Source organism: Rhinolophus ferrumequinum, chromosome 10, assembly GCF_004115265.2.
Source record: "Rhinolophus ferrumequinum isolate MPI-CBG mRhiFer1 chromosome 10, mRhiFer1_v1.p, whole genome shotgun sequence".
Taxonomy (NCBI): domain Eukaryota; kingdom Metazoa; phylum Chordata; class Mammalia; order Chiroptera; family Rhinolophidae; genus Rhinolophus; species Rhinolophus ferrumequinum.
In genome coordinates this window covers 22903891-22919792 of record NC_046293.1, presented here as the reverse complement: position 1 = coordinate 22919792, position 15902 = coordinate 22903891, and the positions used below count along the sequence as shown (strand labels likewise).

At 47.0% G+C, this 15902-nt stretch overlaps 1 protein-coding gene across 3 annotated transcripts in view; it reads right to left on the bottom strand.

Moving 5' to 3' along the window:
- NTF3 (neurotrophin 3) overlaps positions 1 to 15902 on the bottom strand; it is a 70257-nt gene that overhangs the window by 38131 nt on the left and 16224 nt on the right. The window contains exon 1 of one of the 3 annotated variants that reach the window (XM_033117530.1): positions 581 to 602. The exons of the other annotated variants lie outside the window; for them this stretch is intronic. The gene's annotated coding sequence lies outside the window, so the exon portion shown is untranslated. Of the gene's footprint in view, positions 1 to 580; positions 603 to 15902 lie in introns of those variants that run through there. 3 annotated transcript variants of the gene reach the window in all.

Genomic DNA, 15902 nt, shown 5'->3' with positions numbered 1-15902 from the left:
AAACTGGCTATGGAGAGTGTTTGGAGAGACGGGAGCCTGGGTCAGGAAGAGGAGAAAATGTCAGCTAAGAAAAGTGGAAAGACACTGCCACAAATGTAGGGCCAGGAGCAGGACAGTGTGGCAGGTCCAGGGAAAACAGAATTTGAAGAAAGAAGACGACATGGAAATGTGTGCTCACAGGGCCAGTAGGAAGAGGCTGGGTCTCTTCACTGGACCACGGGCCGGAGAAGACTCTGTGCTTTGTCGACGGTGGAAGCCAGAATGCAGTGGGTTTGAGTATCGGACAGAAATTGCAGAAATGGAGTTTCCACTAAAGACGTTTGGTCGTGAAGAGGAGGAGAGAATCAAGGAAAGAGCTGGAATGAAGGCAGGCATCCCAGAGTGGCAAGAGGGACAGTGCAGCCACTAGTTCACAAAGTCCTGGAACTTCCCGGCAATGACACTCGTGACTGGATTAGATTCATTTCTAACTTTTGACCCTGCATTCCTCAAATCCTAACATGCCATGAATTTTTAGTTCCTGTTCTCTCCGGAATTCAAAGTACTTCATAAATATTTCCCCTTTGCTCTCATTTCATACCTCTGTAGCAAAAGTAGCAAGATGATCATTTTCTCCATTTTGCAGGTGAGCAAAACCAGGCAGAAACTGCCCAGGCCCTGCGACCCATAGCTGGGTGGTAGAGACAGGAAGGCAGCTCCTCCCTCCCCCGTCTCTCCTGGAAGAGCAGCTGCGGGACGCTCCACACACTTGCCTACTAACAGAGCAGTCATTCAGAGACTCTGATGAACTTGGGCCCAAATCACTTGACCTAAGGGAGCTCGTGCGGTTTCCCTGTCTATTCCAGGAAGCCTGGTAAAAATCTTGGCAAATATCAGAGCTCACAAACTGAATCTGGTCCTCGTCATCCCATCTGCCCTGAGCTGCTAAGAGAGAATCTTACAGAAACCTCGCCTGCAACAGTGGGACACTCAGCAGACGAATGCCAGAGCTATGACCGAGTCACACTCCATGGAGGAGGGGTGCAGGTGGAGGTGGGCTCCCAGAGCTCACAGCCTGACAGAAACAGAATGAGGACCACCTTGGCCCACAGAACTTTCTGAAGAGCGAGCGTCAGCCCTGCCTGAGGTAGTTAGATGCAGGCGGGCCCGCAGCAGGGGGATGGATTAAATAACGTTGGCACAGCTCCACCTGGGGTTGACAAGGCCAAAGCCCCCAGTGTTCAGCCCATTTCTGGAGCAAGAAAAGAGAGCTGCAGTATATTGCAAAATCACAAAGGTAGTTTATCATTCATTGGTTTTTCACTCATTTAGTCAATATTAGGCTAAATGATTCTCAAAAAGGGCTGGTAGTGGGCCTACTAAAGGGCATTTGGAAATGTGAGGAGGTATTCCTGGTTGTCATGGTGACTGGAAGGGAGTTATTTAATGCTTGTAGTGCGTCCTGCACCAATGCAAACTGACTGTAGTATTCCTGTTAAGAAAAACTCAATGCCAATTGAAGACCTATAGCCCACCCACTGACTGGGGAAGTCCTAGGACACTTGAAGGAAGAAGTCATCCATAAGCAAACAGCTTGCTTGCCCTGCAGTGAAATCACACCCCTCCTTTTTCTCTGCCAGCTCACATAGCACTGAAGCTTATCCAGTCTGGGGAGAGTCAGAGTTGGTACTGTTTTCCAAGACTGAACGATTTGATTCTAACGACTGACCTTCATTCCTGACCCTTCTCCCTGGTTATTCTTCCTTGTCCCTGTCCGTCATAAAGGGGCTTCCGTAAAAGACGGGCAGAGCCAGATTCTGCATGCTGGCGTCTTTGAGTGCGTGTTCTCTGTTTAGCTGCTGAGTGCCCCTGGGCAAGACATTCACTTCTCTGAGCCACACTGCCCTTCCCCTCCCCCATTACCCCTATAAACAGGGTGCAGGAAGGCTAAATTGAATGGTCTGAGCAGGGCATAGGCTCCTTTGAATACAGGGTGTGTGTGTGTGTGTGTGTGTGTGTGTGTGTGTTACTGAGGAGAGGTGAACAGGCGATCAAGGCCCTGTGAACAGCAACAGAAACGGAGCCACGCCAGGGGAACTGCCTTATATATCATATACCTCAAATCTTGGAGTGTTAAAAACAAGGCAAAATCATCTTTGGCCTGGGCCTAAGGAACCTTGTGTCCCAAATAACTACTTGCAAAGGGAACAAGAAAGTAGTTATTATAACTACTGGACTGCAAGTTAAAAACATGATTTAGAACGAACATCACGGCGTTATATGACCTGCACCAGGAGAAATGCCTTCCTTCTGTTGATGTACTTGTTCCCCTTCCCCGTCTCATAAATACCCACTGCCTTTGTCTCGTAATCAGAACACTATTTGGGCTTCTGACTGAATCAGTGTGGCCCAAATAGCTACTCTCATTGATCTCAAACAAACGCTTGTTGCCTCTCACTTCGAAAGGCCTTTATATTTTTAGGTTAACAGCCCAAATATTTATTTAATCTGTTAGTGCAGCACTTGTGGAGTCAAAGCTGGAGGCTTTGGAAATGTGTGGAGGTGTTTCTGTCCCCCCCCCTGGCATGCAGGCACCCTTGCTCTCACCTCCCTGCTAACTTAGTGTACAGCCCAGGCAGTCATGGGCTGTGTTCAAGAAGCTTGGCATAGCCTTCCAGAGCTGCCAACAATCAAAGACACATGTGAAAGGATAACGGCCATCATGAATGGGAGTAGCAAGCTTACATGCGGAAAGAAACAAGAGTCAGGACTGGGAGAAGTGGGAGCAGTATAAAGCAGCACGGGCAGGGCAGCAGAGGCATGCTGGGTGGTAGGGTATCCGGGCAGGACTTCTCCACCCTCCCCACCCTCGTTCTCGTGGAAATTTTTCGCTTTCCCGTTCCCAAATCCCGAGAAAAGTTGGTTGGGAAATTGGGAACATCAGCTCCTTGAACCCAGGTGGTTGGTAGTATAGGTCGTCACTTTGTGGAAACGATTCATCATGAAGAACAGAAAATAGTTTATATCTAGGGATTCGGGAACGGGAAAGTGAAAAAAATTCCTGAGAACGGGCAGGAATTCCCACCCGGAAAGCCTAATGCTGGGGGACCCCTGGACAGAGCAGCCCTGCTGGGAAGATGCTTCCACAAGAAGGGGGCTGTGCTCTTCTCAGGGCCAGGGCCCACGGCTCCCACTGCTCTAAACTCGGCTTTAAGAACTCTGTTCTGCCAGGAAGAGGGTCTTAGGCAGCAACCTAAGATCCCATGCATGGAGCAATGGAGGTACAGAGACGTTAAACGCCTAGGACAAAGCCACACAGCCTAGTGGCAGGGTTGGGACACGGACACACGGCTGCCCAGCAGCCTTCTGCAGCCTCCCACCAACCTGGTGCGCCACTCAGATTGGTCTCCCCACCTCTTCCACACTTACCTCCACGCTCCACTTCCCAGACCTCCATCACCTCCCTCTGTCCCCTACCAGGTGGCCTCCCACCGTGTGGCTTTCTCTATTCAGCTCTCAGAAACTCCCACATTTATGAAAGAAAAAGGCAGGAGTCATATTGAAAATAAGAATGATTGGATTCAGACAAGGATGGCAAGATACCTTCCTCCTTGGCTAGCACTACTGCTGAGACTCAGCCCCCACTCAAAGGTCCTTCCCCTATTCTTTCCCCTATTCATCTTAATCCTGAAAAGAAGTGACTGCATATTTGTACAGAGCCCAACCCGCACATGGTGAGTATGTGGAGGAATTACAAATCCCCAGGGTCTTTCCATCCTGTTGTGGGTTGAATTGGGTGCCCCAAAAAGATATGCTGAAGTCCTAACCCTCAGAATGTGACCTTATTTGGAAATACGGTCTTTATAGAGGTAATCAGGTTAAAAGGAGGTCATTAGGGTGGGCTCTGATCCAATCTGACTGCTGTCCTTATGAAATGAGGAAATTTGGACACAGTCAGACCTGCACAGAAGAAAAACAATGTGAAAACACACAGGGGAAATACCGTATGAAGATGGAGCGTTGGAGGGATGCATGTACAAGCCAAGGAACACCTCCAACCACAAGAAGCTGGGAGAAAGGTATGGGACAATCCCTTTTCTAGCACCTTCATTTACAGCACGGCCCTGCCCACACCTCGATTTAGGACTTTTGGCCTCCTGAATGGTAAGTAATGAATCCTGTTTTTCTAAGTCACCCAGGCTGTGATTCTTTGTTACAGCAGCCCAAGGAAACTCATACACTTCCCCACTCCTGAAGTCTTCCTACGTTACCTGATGTCCCATAGAGCTTCACTCTATTGCCCACAACAGACAAGGCAAGGTTGAGGCTTTGTTAACATGCCACAGAGTACAAGCTGAATCATGCATCTCGTGCATCAAAAAAGCTCCTGAAACCTGTCTAAGAAGTTCACACTGTACCCTGCACGGTCCCCAACCTCATACTCCCTCCTCCCCCTAAGCAGTCACTCCAGAAAGTCTTGGTGGCCGTGCCACTCCTCGCGTTGGTGTTGCTGGGCAGAGGAGATCTTTAAGGAGATCAGATGTCCCTGGTCTGTAGTCAGCTGGAGAAAAGACCCTAAACAAGTGGGGAGCCTGCAGCAGCAGGAGGCTAGGCAAACGGTAGGAGAAAACCCTGCAACTACCCAACACATCTGTTGGGAGAACAAACACCGTGCAATATGGATCACAGAGATTTCTAAGTAACAGAGAGAATGCTTTACAATGCAGCACTAATAAAGCCAACTAAAAAAGCTGCCAGGCAGGCTCCAATTCTTCCTAAATGAAACAAATAAACTGATAAGGAGGGAGAGTCCAAGAGGAATGGGAAAGAGAAGTATGCACATGTGGGCAGATCGGGAAGCCAGAGAAAAGCCCACACTCTGCAAAATACTGAGTGTCTTAGGGAAGGAGAGAAAGAAGGATAGAAAAACACTAAAAGGGAGGAGAGAGCTGGTATCGAGGACTCCAGGAAAAGTCTTGTCAGCAAGTCACATACACACTGTAATGCTAACACACTTGCAAAAGACTTTAGAGGTCAAAATAATATAAATATAGATATTAATAATAATAATCTCTTATTTATTTGTCTATCTTAAAATTCATTTAATAAACTGCCATTTATTAAATGCTTCCTATGGGCCAGGTAGTGTTTTAAGCATTCTATATTAATTCAACCTTTTAATCCTTGCACAATCCAATGAGGTAGTTAGATTATTGTCCCCATTTTACTGATGAAGAAATTGAGGATGATAAATGTGTAAAGTAACTTAGTCAAGGTCACCACATTAGTAATGATGCAGCTGGGAGTCAAAGACAAGCTGGCCTGGCTCTGGGACCCAAGTTCTTTTCTTTCCACTGCACTATGAAATGTGCACAAGCTGATTGGCTGGAGGTGGGGTGGGGGAGAAGACAGGAGCAGAGCGATCCAAAAATTAGATCAAGGAATCACATAGGCCTGGAACACCAAGCTAATGGCACAAAGGGGAGGTGACAGTCTTTCTCATAATCCACAGTGTTCTTCACTGGGCCTGCATGCTGGAGGGTGTCGGGAATGTAGGGACACTGGAGCTGGCCCATGAGCCCTTCTGCTGTCCTGTGATAACTGTCAACTCAGATTCCCCACTCGTAGCTGATAAACCTCTCAAAAATCACTGCCTTTCTTCAACATGTTAACACCTTTAAGCCCAGACAAGTAATGTCTAGAAATCTGTTCTAAGAAAATAACCAGATATGTGTATAAAAATGCATATGAAAGGATGGTTATCTGCAGTAGAAAAACAGTGGCCACAGTGAAAATGTGCCACAGTAATGAAATAGTTAAAGTATGCAGATGGAATGAATACACTGTATCCTCTCACACAAAAACACTTAAAGACATGGGAAAATACATGCAATGCAATATTAAGAGGAAAACGCCAATTAAAAATTGTTTACAAAGTATAATGAGCTCCCTTATAAAAAAGGAAACACACAGCGACACAGAAACATGCATGTACATGAACACACACACGCAGAAAAAGAACTTCCAGGGCTATATACTAAAATGTTGATGGAATTCCTGGTAATTGTCTTCCTCTTTAGTGTTTCTAATATTTTCCTAATTCTCTAAAATGAACATGCATTAGAACAGTATTGATTTCATAATCAGAAAACAACGTTGTATGTTACAACTACTTGTAGAAGGACCCCCAAAGCATTAGCTGTCATCTTTAGCTGTCGGTCTCATCCACTTTCCATTGAACAGGTACAAGATCTTTAAGCACTTCCCGTCTGCTCTATGGTACTTCTTTGGCCCTAATGTTAATCGAGGAAAAGCCAAAATTCTTGAATTAAAGAGACAAATGTTTTGTGTTTCTGATGAGATCAAAGAACCATATATATGTGAACTATACCTGCTGATTTAATGGAGAATCAACAAAGGATCGTGTTCAGGAGGCAGGCGGGGACGAGGATACCATCTGGAGGGCTCCTGTCATTGCATTTAGTAAATGACAGCTGTGCTATTTATTCAATTACAGGAGAGGATGAAAGGCACTGGAAAGAAGGGTCGAGTGGCAGAAGGGAAATTATTTATAAATAAACAAGAAGGTGGTGTGAGGTAAGGGTCCAGAACACCAACTCTGAAATCAAAATGACCATGATTCCAAGCTTGGTGCCAGCAGCCCCTAGGCATTTGACCTTGGGCATGCTGTATGGTCATTCCACAAATATTTACTGAGCGACTACCATGTGCCTTGTACTAGTATTCCAGGTCCTGGAGGTACAAAAGTGCAGCAGGAATACAAAAAAGTCCTGGCCCCATGAAATTTACTAACACTAGAGAGAAAGAGACAATACGTTTTTAAAAACAAGTCAAACATATAGTTTCTCAGGTGATCTTAGGAGCAATGTAGAAAAGTCTGTCCAAGCCCCAAGCACTCCATGCCTTTTCCTGCCTCTGTGCCTCGGTCTGTGCTATGCCAACCTACTCAATAAAATTCTCTTGCCTCCCCCAAGGGTCTCCTCAATCACCCACCAGAAGTCTTTGGGACTTCACTGCTCTCTGTGTGTAACATTCCCATGGCCCTGTCATTTCTATCGCAAGTTTTATTTACTTGCGGATGTCTTATTGCCTTAGATCTACTCCAAGTTCTCAGAGGTGAGGAACCACGCATTTTGTACTCCCCACCAGCACAGGCACAATACCTTACCATATCAGGCACTCAGGAGCTAGTTGCTGAATGAACGGCTTTTTTAGAACCAGAATTTATGCCCATTAGGTCAGCGAGCAGAGTTCAGTTTTTCAGAGTAGCTAAATGAAGCATACTGAACATTCTCTTTCTTTCTTTCTTTTTGTGTTCCTGGTAATGACACACACACAGTGCTCAGGCATGGGGAGTAAGCTCTCTTGGGGGTGGGGCTCAGGGATCTCCCAAGAACAAAGGTGTCTCTTCCTTCTGGGCCTGTGATTGCTCCTTCATCATCACAGCTTTCTTTCTCTTACACTCTACCGCTCGTCCATCAGCAAGTCCTTTCAGCCTTACTTCCACAACAGATCCCCAACCTTCTGGCTCCTTCATGTGTCCCTTGTGACCACGTGAGTCCAGGTACCACTCTCTCTTGCCCACTGTACTGGCACCTGATTTGTCTCACTGCCTCCACAGCCTGTGCCCACCCCGCCTCCAAACAGGCAGAGCGATCTTTGAAAAAACGTCAAGCAGCTGACATTATTCCCTGCTCCAAACCCTCCAGTGGCTTTCCATCATACTTGAAGAGGAGGGAACTATGGCTTCCCAAGACATTTGGTGGGGAGCATGGGGCAACCCTGGCTTCCCATGATATGTAATGCAGTAATGGTAAACCAGGGATGTTTGGGGCTTCAGGGAAGGTTTCCTATATGAGCACCTGTAATAGTCAGCCAGGTAAACAAAGTCAGCAAAGAGGTCCTGAGCTTTGGGAATAACATGAATAAAAGTACAACTGCATGAAACCCCATGGAGTCAGGGGGACACTCTAGCATAAAATGTGAGGCAGGCAGAGTGTGTCACAGAGGGATAAGCAAGTCATGTTCGAGGAGCGTCACTGTACTTGGCGTGTGATGGAGTCTTCCACCACGCCTTGTTTCTCCAAATGTACAAACGTTAGGTGGCATTGGGTGTATTCTCTCTTTTCTTCCATAAGCAACAAAATTGTTCATCAACCAAAATCTAATGTAGTAAACAAAGAGGAGAATGAAAAGCAAGGGGATGGCTTGAAACTTTTTGAGGTTAACCTAAAAATTAATCTGACAATTCGATAAAAGGTTCCAAATAAGAAGAACTTCAGTAATGGCATTGTGTATTTCTTATAGAAAGGTGTGTGGCTTTATTTAAAGCAGGGATGAATGGAAGCTGGACCGAAGAGATGAGCATGACGGGCAGCAAATGGGAGATCTAGCTTGTGATCCAGGCCCTGCTGGGCAAGCTGCTTACCACCTCTGAGCCTCAGTTTCCACATTTGTCATGTAGGGGAAGTTAGTCTGTCTTGCTGAGTTGCTATGGGGACTGGGAATGTACACATAGAGGACCTAGCAGAGTGTGACACCCGGTGTCATGATCACACGTGCAAAGAAATAAGTGAACAAATCCTGAACAAATCATTTAAAAAAGTGTCCCATTAAAAGCCCTCGTCCTGGATCACAGACTGGTTATCTAACTGCCCAGGATTTAAGGATCTGAATCTCTGGCATTCTGGCTATGTCCAAGGCCTTCCTTGCTGACTGTTGTATTCAGCTTGATAAATGCAGGGAATTAAAAGGAAAAAGCCCACACAAATTGGGACCTGCGTATGTACACTGAGAATCAGCACTTTTGAACTGAAAAGGCAGAACTCAGGGAGAGCTTTGTAGAGAAAAGCCTAAGATTTGTACTTGGGAAAAGGAGCTGATAAATGGACTGACAGCCAGCCGGAAGGCGCGTTCAGCTCCAAGGGCCACCAGCACGCGTAAGGGAGGTAGGAGGGGCCGCCCTACAAACCTCGCCAAGCCTCCCTACACTACATGCAGAATCCATTCACGTCTGTCTACTCCCAGTAAAAGTCCTGATTGAATCGTTACCCAAAGATAAAGACCAGGCATGGTCCTAAACGTGAGAACAAGAGTCTTGCAGGGGGACACATCAACCAACCTGTCCTTTCCTAACTGGGGGTGCCACGTGGTCCACTTATTTGTCACCCATATTAGTCTGCATTTTGTTGATTGCTGCTCTCCTCCCTGGTGGGAGAGGCTCTGCCCCACAATTTAGCTCAGAAGAGACCGGCCCCCTTCACACTGCCCCTATCTACACTCACCTGGGGATGCTCATGTGTTCCCACAGCGTCTCACTTCAGACGTGACGTAGGGATGTGAGGGGTAACTGGGGGAGAGGTCCTCAGTCCACAGGCCTGCACTCTGAGAACAGCGCACCTTCGTGGAAAGTTTGGGCCTCTGAAGTTATTTGTGTCCCGCAGGACACGCCCCTGCTCTCTGGTCCACAGCTAATGAACTGGTGCCAACCTCTGACTCAAGCTGGGGCCAATCAGAATCTCTCTCTACAGAACTGGGAACTAGGGCCCGGGGATAGTCAGCTTACGGTAGGTCTAGAATGAGAGAGAGGGCGAGTGAGACACCAACGCACGGAGAGAAGAGCCAGTGGTCCTGCAGACAGAATGGCCTCCCGTCTCCTTGGTTAGTCTCTCATGAAGCCTGGTTGCAATTCCTGCCCTTGGATTCCCTACTATGGCACTGTATCTGGTTCCCTCCTCCCTTTGGGGTTAATTACATGCAAAATAGTAATATCGCGATAGCAGTGGCTAACGTTTATTGAATCTTGACATGTTCCAGACACAGAGAGATACATACTATACCTTATTTAGTCCTTCTAACACTATAATGGCATCCTTTTACACTTCAGGAAACTGTATCTTTGAGATATTGTGACAGTCTCGTAGCCAAGAGGAGGTGGAGATGGGATTTCAAACGAGGTCCATACTCTCTTGTTCATCACAATAATATTCAGATAACAAAAACAATTTTATCTACCAAAAACAAGCCCCTGCTAGGAGGCAGGCACAGTGCTTAGTAACCTAGCTTTTATCACCATTATCTCCACTGTAGCCATCTGCTTAAACGTCTCACTGGACCAAAGCATTCTTAAGAACTTTGAAGGGATTCCCATTTCAAGATGGCAGACCGAGTACCCCTGCAATCGTCCTCCTCCTGTATCAAATCCACATATGTAACAGAAATACATTAAACATAGATTTATAACTAGTGCCTAGGTTTGAACGCAAGATGGGAGACTTTCAGAGGCCAGAAACTGGAAGGAATCCTTAAAAGAAAGTAAACATTCAAGAAATCACAGACAATTTAAGAAGCTGACTCCAAGCACAGAAGCCACATGCCAGGAATCTAGGAGAATCTGCCACAGAAGATAACACGGCAATAAGAATAACCAACTACCCGTATGAGGAAAGCCAACACAATGAAAAGACACGTCAAACTCTACTACTACCAGAAAAACTCAAACACAAGGAAGCTGTTAAAACAGCAATCGGAAAAGGACTCTGAATATTTCATGATCTCAAAGATATATGGCAATGCTTTCACAAAATGTGAATCGGGATGTTTCAAAGGGAATTCCATAATGATAAGAAAACAAACCAAAAAGGCGGGGGCCACTGCAGTAGGGGAAGTCATCCATGAGATCTGCAACTAGACCCACGATGGTGATGGAAGGGAAAGTCCGTTTTGTAGATACAAATATATAACTGTGCAGAGCATATACCAAGACTAAGGAGATGGAGACAAACTCGGTGACCAGCCTTGCAGAAGGGATGGGTGACACATACTGAAATACACTCAACTTTCCTGGACAACATTTTGATTGCCCCAGGCACGTCCACTCTCAACCCTCTGTCCCACAAGCCACCCCTCACAAATGCCACTACCCTGAGCTTATACCCCAGATGACATCATCAGAAAGGAATACTTTAATTCTTCCAAGCCACAGCTGTAATATTTCTTATGGTGCCACCTGAAGGCGGCTATCTCCCAGCCTCTCAGTGTGGCCAGAGCAGCGGGCTGCTGCAGTGTCTTGTTAAAGGAACGTGTTCCCAGCCTGACTCGGAGGACAGCCACCTTCCAAACAGAACAATGTGCTAGCTATTAGTATTGTTTGAACCAAACTGTTTATACCAGTTTAAACCAGAACATGTATTTGTAAAATAATTTACAGCTTGTAAAACACTTCCCCATGCATGATCTCTTCTGAAACTCCCCCTGAATGATGGTGAGGAGGTAGGGTTTATTATCCCAGTTTACAAAAGAGGAACAAAGGCTCCCAGAGGTTGTGACTCTTAGTGATAGACAGCAATAGAAATACAACGTGGGTCCTCTTGCTTAACTGTTAGTTCCCAGTTTCGTTCACTCTAATGAGGTTTACATTCCTTCACCATTAGCTCTAAGGCAGAAATAGCCCGAGGAGCACTTTCTCCTTCAACTCCTGTGCATAATCCTGGAGGGGGGTTATTGGAGGACCGCTCTTAATTCCTCTTACCGTCAATGTATCTAATATTCTTCAATACTATAGGCGACTTTCTATATGGTCCTTTATGAACAGGTTCTCCATTAGACAAAACAAATTGCCTAGAGTCCAGATGTAAATTCTTTAGCTCATCTCTCTACACGCCTCCTTAAAACATTACTGTCTCTTGATTAAAAAAAAAAAGCCACGGCTGAAGGTGACTGTACTTGGTGTGGGGAAGGGGAAATCGGGAAGCGGGGGATGGTAGTGGCAGACACATCTGGCCAAGAACGACTTCAGTTCCATCCACGTGCTATACAGACAGAGCAGCGGGAGCCCTGGTGTTTTGCTCCCACTGCTCTTTGCAGGGCTTGTCTCTGTCTGTGATGTGCAATCCTCTCGAAGTTCCTGGTGCAGAATGAGGCCTGTCCCCATCTCAATGCCCACTGCTGCAGACCACGTCCTCACATCTGGTCAGCGTGGCTCACTCCACCCTTCTACACGTAGGCCACTCAGCAGTCTGGAGAATCCCAAATCCCAAATGCTTACAGAAGCACGCACTTAGCAATGGATGTGCGACATCCGGCCCCAGCCGGCCTGACAGCACACACAGTAATATCGTTTTGTAAATGAGAAACCCAGGGATTGCAATGATTCCACATGGTCCACTTTACAATCCAGGAATATGTGGTTGGAAACATAACGTTTTCAGACCTTATTCATGTTTTCAGACCTTGATGCTTAGCTTCCTTCTTTGACCTTCCATTCCCCAGCCCTCCTGCAAGCCCTGATTTCCAACAGGAAAATAAACAGGAGGAGAACAACTGCTTTCTCAACCTGGAGGTCCTTTGGTTAAAGCATGGCCTTAGGCTGGGCCTCTTGGAAGCACCATCCCAAGGCTGGTGCTTGGGTTGGATTCCACAGAACTGAGAGGGAAGGGAGGTGCTCACTCTCCCATTGAACCACTGGTGCCAAACAGCAGCAGCCCTGGTCCATAGCTAAACCTAGAGGAGCGGCTCTGACTGGAATGCATATTCCCAGGGAGAACCAGTGCAGGAAAATTGATCATTCAGAGACCACAAAGCATCTTACATTCTGAATGCCTTGTGGAAACCGTGCCCTCCAGCCTGGTATAATACCTGCCTCTGCGGGAACTACTGAGATGACATATATAAAAGTACCTGCACAACCTTAATGCCCTGGTAGTACTGTTCTATGTCCCTCTCCCTACCCTTCACCCTCAATACCCCTCTAGTAGATGAGGGTCAGCAATCAGAATCTGCTGAGCACCTGTGATCTGTCCTCCTAGAGGAGGCAAATCCTAGACGGGTAGGGAATAGGAGACCTCAGCTCAAATGAGCCAAACACCCTTAACTAAGTGGGGTGTCCTCACAAACACACCCAGGGTGAGAATGGGGCAGATGTCACAGCAAAGCTGCAGAGGGCAGGGGTGGGGCGCAGCAGTCATACTTGTAAGCTAGTGGTTGCACGTCGGAATCACATGATGAGCTTTAACATTTTTATGTTCTTGTGTCCCAGGCCTACACATTCAACTTTAATTGGCCAAAATATGTGAAAGTGCAAGGTGAGATTGGAACAGTCAGAACATGGGAGAGTCACGGCTGAGCAAGCACATTTGCAATGGCACCAGAGGTTCTCTTTGGCTCCCTTTGGCTTTACCAAGGGTAGTTCTTATGTTCCCACATCCCAAGTTGTCAGGTGTCTGTCTGGGTCACTGTCACACACACTGTCCTTGTGTATGCTGAGCAATGCAACCTTGCAAGTAACTGTCTACATAGATCCATTTCTGTCAAAAGAAATTCTGTGGAATTTGGCAATTTTTTGGAGATTTTCAAACTCAGACACACGCGCGCACACACACACGAGAATCATTTACAGGTGCCTCTGATGTCCAGGAATCTGGGTCCCCCTCAGGTGTCCCAGAAGCCTGAACATCCGTCCAGATCCCACTTTGAGCCTATGAAAAGGTCTGCAGTGCAAGCAGCCCCCTCTGATGCAGGTCACTGTCACAGTTTCAGGTTTCCTGGGGGGCAACTCCAGGAGTTCTCTTCTTTTTTGATCCTGAATTAAATCAAATTAGAATGGAAATGCATCGAAGGAAAAAGGTTGGGCGAGCCCCCCACTACCAACCACCCTAAACTCTCAGCACTAAGAGCTACTATTCTAGTCCCCGTTTCCTCATATCTACAGCTAATAATTCATGTGTCGACCTCCCTCCACCCTCCCAGGCTGGTTTAATCGCCTTGGGAGCCAGCACTGGTCAGAGTAACCAGAGGTAAAATCAGGCTTGATACTCCCCTTCTACATTTTATTCTTTTGTTCACTCAGTTATTCATTTTCCCATCAATCCAACCACCAGTCATGCTTTCAATGACAAACTATTAAGAGGCACCTTCCGCACTGCAGCCAGGGCGATCATTTTTAAAACATAAGCCTGATTGTGCCCTCCCCCATGCCAATTCTAAGTCTCCAATGGTGCCCCGTCACTCAGGGGGTAAACAATAAGCCCCCGTTGGCTCCTGCCTACTACCCCCCCTCACCCCACGATGGCCCCTGTGCACCACCCACCTGGACTTCTTTCAGGTCTGTTAGCACCTGTTTTTCTCACCTCATGTCCTCTTTCCACCTGTTTCCCCACCTGGAGCATTCTTCTCCCCGTCTCTTCCTATTTTCACAGATCACCTGACAGGCCCTCAGCAAACCTCCCAAGTCTTTCCTAAGGGTGTGTGGCTCCGCGGACTTTGCTCAGAACTGGTGCTCTCCCTCCACGCTGCTTTTCTTCGAAGAACTTCCCTTTCTGTCTCTCTCCCAGCCCTTGCTCACTGTATCTCTTTGGACAAGAGTCACAGATATCATTGTGCCACAGGAAAGCACATTAAAGAAAACCACTGGAATCCTTCTCCAACCCCCTGACATTTTCTTTTCTCTCTTTGTCTAAAATTGGACCTCCCCTAATGGCTCTCTCCTTGACTGTGCCTCTGTCAAGTGGTCCCTTAAAGAATTCAGGAGACTTGTGGCAGACAGACAGTAATTTTATACAGCAACCCTAAAAGGAGATGTAAACAGTGAATGCAGGACTGGAAAGATATAGTGCTGATGCATAAAGAGCCAAAAGTACAAGGGAATTAGAGTGACAAGCTGAGGTCTCTCCGCCAGTAACCCAAACCAAGTTCAACTTGATTTCCTAGACTTGCTAATAGACCACAATCTAAAGTATCTTTCTCTCTTGTTCTCCCAACCTCTCTCTCTCCCTCCCTCCCCCTCCTCCCCTCCCCCTACACACACACACACACACACACACACACACACACACACACAGAAGAACATCAAATATACACACCGAAGATTTCCTTGGTGATAATTTAAATACTAAGAAAGAGAGAGAGAGAGAGATAAAAGTATGAGAATGAGTGATTAAAACTTTTTCCCATTTTCGTCCACAACCATCAAAAAGTCTCACAGTTATAAAAAAACAAACAAACAAAAAAAACTCCATAAAGGAATGGTAAAATGTATTCTAACATGAAAGAATCTTACACTTGAGCTATGACCAGCTAAAATACCACTGCAATTTCTTTTTGGGGTGCCATCTTTGACTGAAGTACTATGCAGACAGTTTTTGGAGAGAAGGGCCAGGTGATGTATAGAGAGAAGCAGCATGGCCGACACCTCCCGAAGCCATTCACCCCCTGGTATTTGTATAGCACCTGAGATTCCTCTGGGGAAAGCCTCTCTCTCCCACTGTGTGTGGAGTTGTCAGGACAGGACCACACCTTGAGGTGCCCCTCCCTGCAATGGGACCCTAGTGGGACTCTGGCACTATTGCTCTTTGACAAGCTGGAACCAGGAGCCACCTCCTATGGCGTGTAAGTGTGGCACCCAATGCAGCATCAGGGATGGAGGACCCTCAGACAGCAAGACCCACAGCCTTGGGTCACAGGGACGGGGGTGGGGGTGGGGGGAGGAAGGGGTTGGTAGACCTCAGGCCGCCTAGGTCTCGGAACTCCCAGTGGAGCCCCTTCGCGATGTCATCCAGCTCTCTCCGGAGGCTCTCGCGGAACCCTGGGGTTGCTAAGAGCAGACCTGGGTCAAGCTGCCCACACTTGTCTTTCCCAACCACCCAACCTGCCAGGACTCCCCCTTCCTCCAAACTGCCAGAGCCTCTGTGGTCCCTGCCACTCATGTGCCACTTACCGGACACATCCTGCCCCACCCTATTGTCTATTTCTCCACAAGTCTGTCCTGAACTCCCAACTAGAGTGCAAGGCTCATGGGAGTAGGTCCATGCCTTTCACCTCGTGGTATTCCACGTGGTGCTTAGCACGGCGGTTCAGGAGGATCAGGAAAGACATGAGGCCCCCTTAAAATGACACTTTTGTTAAGC